Source organism: Lipotes vexillifer, unplaced genomic scaffold (genome assembly GCF_000442215.2).
Source record: "Lipotes vexillifer unplaced genomic scaffold, Lipotes_vexillifer_v1.1 scaffold469, whole genome shotgun sequence".
In the NCBI taxonomy this organism is placed as follows: domain Eukaryota; kingdom Metazoa; phylum Chordata; class Mammalia; order Artiodactyla; family Lipotidae; genus Lipotes; species Lipotes vexillifer.
In genome coordinates this window covers 3,357,774-3,370,552 of record NW_006788006.1, presented here as the reverse complement: position 1 = coordinate 3,370,552, position 12,779 = coordinate 3,357,774, and positions in this window count along the sequence as shown.

The following is a 12,779-nucleotide window of genomic DNA, read 5'->3' as shown; positions in this document are numbered from 1 at the left end:
TAGGGGCAGCCCGACCTTTTAGTGCTGCACTTCAGGAACGGGGTTGGCTGTGGGAAAGGGGAGCGGCGGAGCCAAGCCGAGATGAGAGGAAGGACATGGAGAAACTGGTCGAAGAAATCTGAGAAACCCCCCTCTCTCCTTCCAGGGTCACTCAGACTCAGGAACTCACCTGGTGCCCAGACCTCAGACTTCCAACCCATCTTTGGGTCCCAACCCTCCCCCATCTTCCCAGAGCCTCCTCTCTCACACCCAAGAACGTCCACCTTCAGATTCCAGTCATCTGCCCTCAGATCCCCAAACCTCCTGCTTCACCCTCAGTTGTGGTTCCCATACCCCCCAACCCCTGCCCTCAAGTTATCTCCCCCATCCTCCACTCAAATCCCAACTCCACTCCCCCAAATCCTTGCCCACAGACCCTTCAAACCCACACTTACACCCCCAAAGTCCATTCCACCAGACCCAACCCCCTTGGACCTCCCAGCTCCAGTGCCGCAAACACCCCAGTCTTCAGCCAGGGCGTGAAGTCCTGCATCTGTTTCCTTCCCTTTTCTCTTTGTTCTTCCTTTTGCCTCCCTTTCTTCTCCTCCCTTCTGGACCTCATGGAGCCCAGAGCCAAGAAGGTAAAATTTCCAGAGCCTTTGAGGCCACCCCCCACCCCACCCCCAACCCACTGAACGCCTAGAATCTTCACCCTGGAAGGGTCCAAGCTTCCAGGATTTTCTCTCCAGCCTTGAACTCATTTATTCTTTCGCCTTCTGAGTTGGAAAACCCTCCCTTGTGCAGCCTCAGACAGGGTCCAAGGGTCCAAATGGGGCTCAGAACCTTCCTGAAGTCAGCGCTGGGGAAAGGGGCTGGACATGGGGCTGGAGGGCCCAGAGGAGGAAGCAACGGGCCTCCCTGGGTGGGCTCCTTCAGGTAGAACCAGACGCAACTGATCCATCTCCAGCAGAGGGTCGGGTACACAGTAGGTACTCAATCATTTGTGTAAAATGCTCAGGACACTGAAAGTTGATAGATACCAGGTGCTGAAGAGCACTGCTAACTCCTCCAGCACACAATAAGCGCTCGATAAATATTGAATGTGTGAGAGCAGGAGCAGCTCACGTTCCAGCTAGCTCTGCACACATCCCCTCACCTGCCTGTGGTCTGCCTGCCACTTGAGCCTTTGTTCCAGATGAACCACATGCAGGCATCAAACCCCGCTCAGCAGACCTTCAGCTCACACGCCTGACACATACAGCTGTAGACAATGGCATCCATATGCACCCACACTTCATAAACACACAGATTTGACCCACATGTCAGACACACAGTCAAAGATAAGCAAGAGGTTCACTGGGCCCCTGGCTGCGTGCTTACAGGTAGCACACTGCAGACGCATGGTCTGTGGACACACTAGTTACTTCAAGATCACGTAGCACAGGACAGCCAGTGCAAAGGCCCTGAGGCAGCATGCCTGCAGTGTTGCCTGGTGGGGGAAAGTGAGGGAGAGGGAAGGAGAAGATGAGGTAGGCAGCCACGAGGGGTGGTCTAGGTCATGGAGGGCCTTGTGGACCACTGTGGAGGCATTTTCCCTGTGTGAAATGGCCGGGGGCGCTAGTGAGCAGAGGGAGTATAACCAACACTGACAGTTGGAGGCAATATCTTGACTTAGAGACATTACTTAGGAGGCAAGATTTCCTGGCCAAAAGATGGTGCTTATCCCATGGTGGTGGCCAGGGAGGAATGGGAGGCAATCCTTGCCACGATGTACTTTGCAGGTGGAGCTAACAGGTGATACAGCAGATGGGATGTCAGGGGGCAGGCAGAGCGAGGCCAGGGATCCCCCCCCCCCAGGGTTCTTGGCCTGAGCCCAATGGGCTGCAATACCTGGAATGCATCACGGGCAGGTGGGGACAGAGAGGACCCAGGAAGGTTACTGCACACAGTCATCCAATAATGATGACCTATATGGTCTGGCAGAGCCCACAGGCAGGGACATGGCAGACAGCATCTGCAGGCCTGGCCACCATCTGGCCCACAGCTGGCACAGCTCTCCCAGAGGCAAGGGCCTCACCACCTGCTCCCCGCTCCAGACCAGCTGTGGGACTCACGGCCCCAGGTCGGAACTGGGAGGCTTCCTTATAACCCCCAGGTGTTACAGAGGAGGAAATTGAGGCCTGGGGGATAGGAGATGCCTTGCTTTCCTATAGCCTCACACTGGGGCCTCATCCACCCTGTCTGCCCTTCACCATTGAGTGGCCTCAGAGCAAGCTGCTGACACTCGGGCGCCTCCTTCTGCTTCTCTGTAAACTAGAGAGGTCACCATCAAATAAATTCTCATAATCTTTGCTATTACCCTTAGGTGTGCATCAAATTCTTATGAGCCTCGAGGCCTTGAGTGGGCTGCTCCAGCTCTACACATCAGTTTTCCCATCTTTAAAATGTCCTTGTGGGACAGAGCAGAAGCCCGGATAAAATAAACAATGTACAGCGCTCAGGGCCACTCAGGTAGTAGATCCTAACTCGATGCCAGCTGTGGGCATTTCCCCTCTCCCACACTCACTCTTTGACCCCCAGCCCTGCTTGACTTTTCTCTCTATCTAACAGACTCTGTATTTTAGGTTTCCTTCTTTTAAAATTGAGATATAATTCCCATGCCGTAAAATTCACCGTTGTAAAGTGTACAATTCAATGGCATTCAGTGCATTCATGATGTCATGCAATCAGTACCTCTATCTAGTTCCAAAACATTTCCATCACTCCAAAATGAAACCCCATCCCCGTTAGCTGTCACTCTCTGTTCCTACTCCCTCAGCCCCTGGCGATCATTAATCTGTTTTCTGTCCCTATGGATTTACCTATTCTGAACATTTCATATAAATGGAATGACATGTGTCCTTCTGGGTCTGGCTTGTTTTATTTTATTCAGCATAATGCTTTTGAGGTTCATCCACATTGTAGCATGTGTCAGTGCTTCATTTCTTTTTATGACTGGGTAATATGCCATAGTATGGGGATTTCCCTGGCAGTCCAGTGGTTAAGACGCTGCAATTCCACTACAGGGGGTGTGGGTTCGACCCCTGATCGGGGAACTAAGATCCCACATGCTGTGTGGCGTGGCCAAAAAAAAAAAAAAAAAAAAATTCCACAGTATGGATGGACCACATTTCGTTTATTCATTCATCCACTGATGGACATTTGGGTTGTCCCTCTTTTGGCGATTGTGACTAGTGTTGCTGTGGACATGCGTATACAAGCATCTGTCAGAGGCCCTGTGTTCACTTTTGGGGGGGCACATACCTAGGAGTAGAATTGCTGGATCACAGCTTAGCTATATAAGGAATTTTGTGAGGAACTGTCTTGCATTTTCTTTTCTTTTCTTTTCTTTTTTTTTGGCCTCATGGCATGTGTCACTTGCAGGATCTTAGTTCCCCAATCAGGGATTGAACCCGGGCCCTTGGCAGTGAAAGCGCAGAGTCCTAACCACTGGACCACCCGGGAATTCCCTGCATTTTATTTTCTTCCTTATCCTCTGTCATCTCCTCAAGGGATGGGGACTCTGTTTTCTTCCTGGCCACTCCACAGGGCCCTGGGCAGCACCCAGAATGTTAAGTAAATACACGATGCATGAACAAATCAATGTGACTCTTGGTTGAACAAGAACCCTTAGGTTCTCTGGGGTCTCAATTTCCATATCTGTGAAATGCGAATGGACTCAGTCCTTCCCTTGGTAAGAATTAGTCCTGGGCTCCCCTGGTGGAGCAGTGGTTAAGAATCCACCTGCCAATGCAGGGAACACGGGTTCGAGCCCACGTCCAGGAAGATCCCACATGCCGCGGAGCAGCTAGGCCCATGGGCCACAACTACTGAGCCTGCACTCTAGAGCCCTCAAACCACAACTACTGAGCCCACACACCACAACTACTGAAGCCCATATGCCTAGAGCCTGTGTTCTGCAATGAGAAGCCACCACCATGAGAAGCCCACACACTGCAACAAAGAGTAGCCCCTGCTTGCCGCAACTAAAGAAAGACTGCACAGCAACGAAGACCCAACGCAGCCAAAAATAAAATAAATTAAAAAAAAAAGAAGGAAAAGAATTAGTCCCCCTTCCTCCAAAAAGGCTCTGAGCCTGACACTCAGATGCCCACAGTGTAAGCACCATGGGCTGCTAACTCGCCCCAAGCAAACAGTCACCAATTCTGCATTTCTTCCTCCCAGTGCTGCCTCCACAGATGCTCAATGGCCAGAACCTGAACAGCAGAGAAGGTCAAGTGCAGAGATGGAGAGGGGCTCCTGCAGTTACACAGCAATGGCTTTTGGCCCTGCGCCTTAAGGAGTGGGCCGTCTGGGAGGCTGAGACAGAGGCAGCTCTGGGGAGCCCCACCTCAGTTGGAGTACTGGGGGCAGACGCCAGTCCACAGCCAGGAAGGGCCTGGACTGCTGCTGAGAGGTGAGCCAACCCCAGGGGACCTCATGCAGGGTGGGCAAAGGAGGCCTCAGTAACTGATCCCCAGTGGGAGTGGGCTCTGGGCGAGAGGAGGAATCCCAGCTTCCCCCGTTGTTACTATTAATAACATAGTAGCCACTATGGACCAAGTGTTGTGACATGTCCTCCCAGAAGCTTCTTCCTATGAGCCAGGGGTCCTGGTAGCTCCCCAGGACCAAAATCACATGTGCGTGTCCGGCAGAGCCCAGCCTCAAGCCAGATCCAAATCTCACCTCATTTCAAATCTACACTCTTCACAGCTGACTCATCCCCTCTCAGCCTCAGTTTTCTCATCTTTAAAATTGGCATACACCCAAGGGAAGTGAAATCGGGTGTTTAAACAAATACACATGCACACATGTTCACAGCAGCATTAGTCACGACCACCAAAAGGAGGAAACAGCCCAAGTGTCCATCAAGTGACGAATGGATAAGCAAAATGTGGTCCATTCATACAATGGACTATTACTCAGCCATGAGAAGGAATGAAGCTCTGACACATGCTATAACGTGGAAGAACCTAGAAAATATGCCGAGTGAAAGAAGCCAGACACAAAAGGTCACCTTTTGTATGATTCCATTTATATGAAATGTCCAAAACAGGCAAACCCTTAGAGACAGAGAGCAGATTAGTGGTTGCCAGGGGCTGGGGGAGGGGGGTGGGGAGTGGCTGCTAATGGGAACAGGGCTTCCTTTTGGGAAAAATGGAAATGTTCTGAACTAAACAGAGGTGATGGTTGCACAATATCGTGAATGTACTAAATGTCACTGAACTGTTCACTTTAAAATAGTTAATTTTAGGGAGTTCCCTGGTGGCCTAGTGGTTAGGATCTGGTGCCTCACTGCCAAGGGCCTGGGTTCAATCCCTGGTCAGGGAACTGATATCCCTCAAGCTGTGCAGCGAGGCAAAAAAAAGGTTAATTTTACATTATGTGAATCTCACTTCAGTGGGGAAAAAAAGGGGCGGGGCATAGGGACCACTTCCTTCCAGGATTGTGAGCAGGGCTCAGTGACAAATAAACACAGTTGCCCTTTATCTTGCTCTCTCGCTGTCACCCCAGCCGGCCTCACTGCAGCACCCCCTTGAAGTCAGATCTGCACTGGGTCCACCTTCTCTAACTTTACCTGCCGTCTAGAACGTTTCCTGCCTGGGTCACCCTCCCGGCCCACCACCATAGCTATACCGCCTAAGATCATACTGGGTACTCGGTGACCTCCAGACTTTGACCCTCATCCTCACAACAACCTTGCAAAGTGGAGGAAGTGAGACTCAGAGAGTGGAAGCGTCCTGCCAAGGCTCAGGAACAGGAAATGGAACCCCCAGTCTCCGACCCCGAGGCTATGCCCTCTCCAGCACCCCATGCTGACTCCCTCTCCTTCTTCAGGCATTCAACGAGCACTTATTGACAGCTTCCTATGCCCCAGACCCTGCGATGGGCACGGAGTACATGCCCCAGACAAGGCTGAGACAGCCCTACCCCCAGGAGAACAGTCTCGCTGAAAAGAAATTGAACAAACGCCCTCACTGTACTGGGTTGAATGGTGTCCCCCCAAAGACATGTCCACCTGGAACCTCGAAATATGACCTTTTTTGGAATAAGAGTCTTTGCACATATAATTAAGGTAAGGAGCTCGAGATGAGGTTATCCTGGATTGGGTGAGGGAGCTAATTCCAATGACTGGTGTCCCTAGAAGAAGAGGTAAATCCAAACAGAGAGAAGGCCATGTGAAGATAGAGGCAGAGATTGGAGTGATGTGGCCACAAGCCAAGGAATGCCTGGAGCCACCAGAAGTTGGACGAGGCAGGGAAGGATCCTCCCCTAGAGCCTTCGGAGGGAGCACAGCTGCCGACACTTTGATTTCAGACTTCTGGCACGGCAGAAGGGCTGGTCAGTGCGGTCGCGTGCACCCTCCCATGTTCTTCAAACCCACCACAGGTCTCTTCCTCCAGGAAGCCTTCCTGGCTGCTCAGCAGAGATCCCATTTCCCCTCTGCCTAGTCTGACTGCCTAGCCTGTGTCCAGATTGGGGCCTTGCCAGGCTTCCAGCCTCTTGAATCCAGCACTGACTGGCAGCAAATCTGTCAGTGAATGAATGAATGGATGAATAATATTTTCTTGTGCTGGCTCTGCTCTGGCTTTCCTTCGTTGCTTCCAGCCTTGCAGCTCTCTTGGGCCTCCCAGTGTCCGCACTATCACCCCAGAACCCAGCCCCCACTGGCTTCTCCTACAGGGGGAGAGGGTCCCCACCCCGAGCTCCCTGTGTGTGACTTCTTCTAGGGAAGAGCAGAAAAACCCAACATTGAAGACAGATGGAGCCGAGTTTGCACCTTCTCTGCAATTTTTTTTTTTAAGTTACCATTTACAGAGTGTTTTCAATGCCCAGAACTGTGCATTCTCGTGTATTCTCACCACACCTCTGAACGGTTATTAGTGTCCCCATTTTAGAGATGGAGAAGCGATGGCTCTTACGCTCAGCTGGTGGGAATGTCAATTGATACAACCACTTGGGACAGCCGTTTGGCAATATTTGCTAAAAGGGAGTATTTGTACACTCTGTGGCCTAGCAATTCCATCCTTGGGCATTTTACGAGTGTCCTGGGGCTGCCACAACAGATGACCACAAACGGATGGTTTAAAACAGAAATTTACTCTCTCACAGTTCAAGAGGCCAGAAGTCCAAAATCAAGAGGTTGGCAGGGTTGGTTCCTTCTGAGGGCTCCGAGGGAGAATCACGCCTCTCTCCCAGCTTCTGGTGTTGTCTGCCATTTTTGGCATCTCTTGACTTGCAGCTATATCACTCCAATCTCTGCCTCTATCTTCACGTGACCTTCTTCTTGTGTCTCTCTGCATATTCATTTCTGTCCCTAACCAAGACACTCTCACTGGATTTGGGGCCCACCTTAATCCAGTTTGATCTGGATTCTTAGCTAAATTCCATCTGCAAAGACCCTATTTCCAAACAAGGTCACATTCTGAGGTTCCAGGTAGACATTAATTGGGGGGGATTTGGGGCACCACTCAACCCACTACAGGTATCCATCCAATTGAAAGGAGGACAGGGATTCACCAAAACAGGTAAGCATAAATGGTCATAGCAGCCCCAAACTGGAAACAGCCCAAAGGTTCATCAACAGACAACGACATGTTCAGTGGTGGAATACTATGCAACAAGGAAAAAGGATGACCCACTGCTACATGTATCCCACAAGGAATCTCACCAACACTAAGCAAAAGAAACAAAAAGGACACATGTTGTGATTCCATTTACTTGAAATTCACAAACAGGCCACACTAATCTGTGGTGACAGAGGTTGGGCCAGGGGGCCACCTGGTGGGGATCATCAGGGAGGCAAATCAGTGACCACAAAGGGACACGGGGCCTTGGGGTGATGGAAATGTCCTATATCTTGATTATGGGGCAACAGGGGAGATTACATTTGTCAAAACTCATTGAGCACTTAACATGGTTGTATTATCAAATATAAAGTTTGACTCATTAAAGCTGATTTATTAAACAAAAATAGGGAGTTCCCTGGTGGCCTAGTAGTTAAGATTCCGGCGCGTTCACTGCCGTGGCCCAGGTTCAATCCCTGGTAGGGGAACTGAGATCCTGCAAGCTGCAGGGCGTGGCAAAAAACCAAAACCAAAACAAAACAAAAAACAGGTCGGGGCTTGCCTGGTGCACAGTGGTTGGGAATCCGCCTGCCAATGCAGGGGACATGGGTTCGAGCCCTGGTCCAGGAAGATCCTACATGCCGCGGAGCAGCTAAGCCTGTGTGCCACAACTACTGAGCCTGTGCTCTAGAGCCCGTGCTCCGCAACAAGAGAAGCCACCGCAATGGGAAGTCAGTGTACCACAACGAAGACTAGCCCCTGCTCGCCGCAAGTTGAGAAAGCCCGTGCGCAGCAAGGAAGGCCCAATGCAGCCAAAAATTAATTAATTAATTAATTAATTATTTTTAAAAAGCAGGTCGGATGGAGCCAAGTGGACAGAGGTCAGATGTGGGGCTGCCTCTGGGAAGTGACTGGAAGGGGGCACAAGGAAGCCCCTGGGGGCTGGTGGGTACTCTGTATTTGGGTCACAGGAGTGTTACCATTCATTGGGCTGCACAGTAAAAATGGGTGCACCTTGATGTTTGTAAGTTACATTGGATTGAAAAGAAAAAACCTGGGGCTCAGAGAGGTAAGTAACTCACCCAAGGTTCCAGCAGGATAGTGTGAGAGCTGCCTACCCTGGAGCTCATCACCACCTCCTAGTCTCATCACTCCCTCTCTCCATTCAATCAACAAGCACTTATTATGCACCTGCTATGCACCAGGGACTAGGGATTCAACTGTAAGCACACCAGACCCGATCCCCGCCCTTCATGTTCCAGAATATTCTGGAATGTATATTCTAATGGGAAGGACAAACCTGAGACATACAAACCAATCAATGGCCAAGACCTTTCCAGATGTGATAATTGCCATGAAGGCAATGGGCTGAGAGTGACCGAGGGGGGAAGGACTGCTTTAACCAGGAGGTTGGGGAGAGCCTCTTTGAGGAGGTGATGTCCCAGCTTTAATAAAGCAGGAGACAGAATGTTTCTAGGGCATTCTGGGACATTCCAGAACATTGTGGAAGGGCCCAGAATGTTCCAGAATATTCCAGGTGGAGGTAATGTGTATGGATCAAGCCAGGTGCCTGAAAGAGCCTGAGGAACAGAGGTGAGACCACATTGGCTGGGTTGACATAGGCAAGGCTTGGAGCTAGGAGGGAGCGTGTTGACAAAGAGGTATTGAGAGCAGCCTCCTCAGTGTGTGGGACACAGCTGTGACCGAGACTGCTACAGTGTCGCATCTGGCAGAGGGAACATTTATTAAACCAATCATCACACAAGCAAAGAAGCAATAACTTAATTGTCAACATGATAGAGGCTTGAGCTGGGGCGTAGTGATTTAGGGGGGCTGGGCTGAGCCATGAGATCAAGGAGAGACATTCGGGCTGAAAAGTTGGCTAGGAAGAGATCAGAGTCTTCCAGCCAGAGGGAACAGACTGTGTGGGGACTGTGAGGAGGGAGCATACCAGGAGCCACTTGGAACCTGGTGGGACTGGGTGTGAAGGGGGTGGTGGGCAGCATCACATGACACAGGACCCCTGGAGACTTCAGTTTCCCTGTGGGCCTCACACCTGGCCCCAAGCAGGGACTTAAGCAATCCTCAGCTGGGATCTGGCCTGCACCTGCCCCCCTCACAGAAGAGAAAGACATATGAGTCCCCATTCTTCCCCCCAAGATCTTACAGAGTGTCTCCAGGGACGCCGCCCTCCCTCCCTTCCCACCCCTAGGCCAGAACTCAGGCCTGTCGCCAGGGAACCAGGACCGCAGGTTGCCATGGCAACCCTCACTACCCAGACACAAGGGCGCTCCTGCTTGTTGCCATGACACCAGCCACCCACCCACCTTCCACCAGGCCTGCACTGGGGTACGAGAGGGAGGCGGAGGGAGGGACAGAGAGGGTGGCATCCCAGATGCCTTGCGGAGTTGGGGGGAGGGCTGGGGACAGACGAGGAAACTGAGGCTCAGAGAGCTGCAGCAAGTCAGGACTTATCTGTGGGTAAGCTCTGTGGATACCTGCCCCTGGGAGGAGCCTCTGATGGAGGTGAAGGGCTCCCTCTCTCCTAAGACTCCAGAAGAGTCTTCACTTGGCACTTGGGGCCCCTTCTCCAGTGAAGCCCTCAGAACGGCAGGATATGTGAGTAGGTATTACTTTTCTCTGAATGTACACACACACCTTCAACACACATACCCATGCACCTGGGACACCCTCCCTTCTCCCAGGATTCTACCCATCCTTCAAAGCCCAGTTCAGCTGCCACCTCTTTTCGGCAGCCATCAGTCACCACCAGCTTGGAAGGGAATCCTCTCTCACCTCCACACATCTACAGGGCTCACAGTTTCTACCCGCACCAAATGGCATTACGCATTCCACAACTATGAGGGATCCGATCTGGGCCCAACCCTGGGCTGTTCACCGGGGTTTCAAGAACTAAAACACTAGGGACTTCCCTAGTGGCGCAGTGGTTAAGAATCCGCCTACCAGTGCAGGGGACGCAGGTTCAAACCCTGGTCCGGGAATATCCCACATGCCGCAGAACAGCTACGCCCGTGCGCCACAACTGCTGAGCCTGCACTCTGGAGCCCGTGAGCCACAACTACTGAGGTCACGTGCCACACTACTGAAGCCCACGTGCCTAGAGCCACCGCAATGAGAAGCCCACGCACTGCAACCAAGAGTAGCCCCTGCTCGCCGCAACTAGAGAAAGCCCATGCGCAGCAACGAAGACCCAACACAGCCACAAATTAATTAATTAATTAATTAAAAATAATTAATGCACTAGGGAATTCCCCAGCGATCCTGTGGTTAGGACTTCGTGTTCTCACTGCCAGGGACCCTGGTTCAATCCCTGGTCCGGGACCTAAGATCCTGTAAGCCATGAAGCAAGGCCAAAAAAAAAGATTTAATGCACTAGACACACAGCAGCATACAAACAAAACTCTCTGCCCTTGCAGCTCAGTCTTGAGAGAGGGGAGGGAGGACAAAGAGACAGGGATCAGTCACAACTTTTCAGTTCCAAGGAGCCCAACACAAACTGGCTTAAGCCAAAAAATCAAGGAAAAGATGGCTTCAGGCACAGTTTGATCCAGGACTTCCAGCAAAGGCATGAAGATACCGTCTTTTTCCATCCCTCTAGCTTCAGACTGACATTCTCCCAGCTCAACAACCCCAATTAACAGGGCATGTCTCTCTCCCAATAAATCCCACCAATACCAGAGGAAGCTTGGGTCATGATGCTCAACTTCCCCTGAGCCACATAGCTTTGATCAAACCAAACCAGAGTTCTGTTAGAAAGGAAGATGAGGGTGACAAGGTGACAGGTAGATTCCTACCAAGTCTATGATGGTGTTCTGAGCAGAGGGAGCAGCTATAGCAAAGGTCTGGAGGCTGGAACATTGATGTCCCTTATGTCTTCAGACTCAAAGTTTGGAGGAACGTAAGAGGTGGTGGCTGCCAGCTTGGTGAGGATTAAAAGCCCTTAAAAGGTAAGCAGAGGAGGTACTTCCCTGACGGTCCAGTGGGTAAGACTCCCGCGTGCATGCCGCAACTAAGAGTTCACATGCCACAACAAAAACAAAAAAATCCCGCATGCCACACGTTAAAAAAAAAAAAAAAGAAAAGGTAAGCAGAGGAAATTAGGCGGTGTCCGAGGGCAACAGGGAGCTTGTAGGAGAGGGACAAGGTCAGACTCGTGTAGAGAATGGACGTGACTGGGTGAGGCTGCTTCTGGAGTCTGAGAGGGAAACAGGGAGACACCCAAGCAAAAATAATTACTGGTCACCTGCTCCATGCCAGTTCACATGTGAGACCCTAGGGAGCTGCCTTCATGGAGCTCATAAAATTATGTTAAAGGAGGCTGACATTGAAGCAAATAATTATTAAAAGACTGTAAATGTGGTAAGCACAGGGAAGACGAACAGGGAGCTGAACATGGGTATAACGGGATGCTGGCCGAGTCTGTGGTGGTGGGGATGTCTTTGGTTGAGGAGGAACCCTTTTTGTTGAGAACTTTGGTAGAACAGGGCTTCGAGGGTGATGCTGGCAGAGGGAGATGCAAGTGTAAAGGCCCTGGGGCTAGAAGGAACAAGGTAGGTTTGAGGGATCCAGAAAGAACCCATGTCAGCAAGGGACAAAGCCTCTGTAGAAACGGTTGGAGATGCTAACTGGGCCAAGTCATGGGGGTCCTTGTTGGTTCATGTGGATATTTGGGCTCCTCATGGCAGCACTAGACCCCAGAATGGGGTGATGTCTAGGATCAGGTTTGCTTTATACCAACAGCTCCCCAGCTGCTGCCTGAAGCTGGAGCATGGCTGGAGGGGAAGCAGGGAGCTCTGAGAGGAGATGGGCACATTTGTTGGGCAAGAGATGATGGCAGCTTGGACCTCAGCTGTTGCCATGGAGGTATAGAGAAGCATGTGGGCTGGAGGCTGAGGGGACAGGCCCTGCTGATGGGATAAGGTGGAGGGAGGACAAAGAAGAATCAAGATGCCACCCAGCTGTCTAGAGCCATTGAAATGGGGAGGCCAGAGGCAGGGCAGGTCTGCAGGGGAAAGGACGGCCAAGGTCCCCTTTGAGCTGGGCTGAGGAATTAGGGTAATCATTTAAATAGATAATGGTGATAATTGCACAACATTGCAGATGTACCTAATGCCACTGAATTGTACTCTTAAAAACTGGCTAAAATGGCAAATTTTATGTGATGCTTTTTTT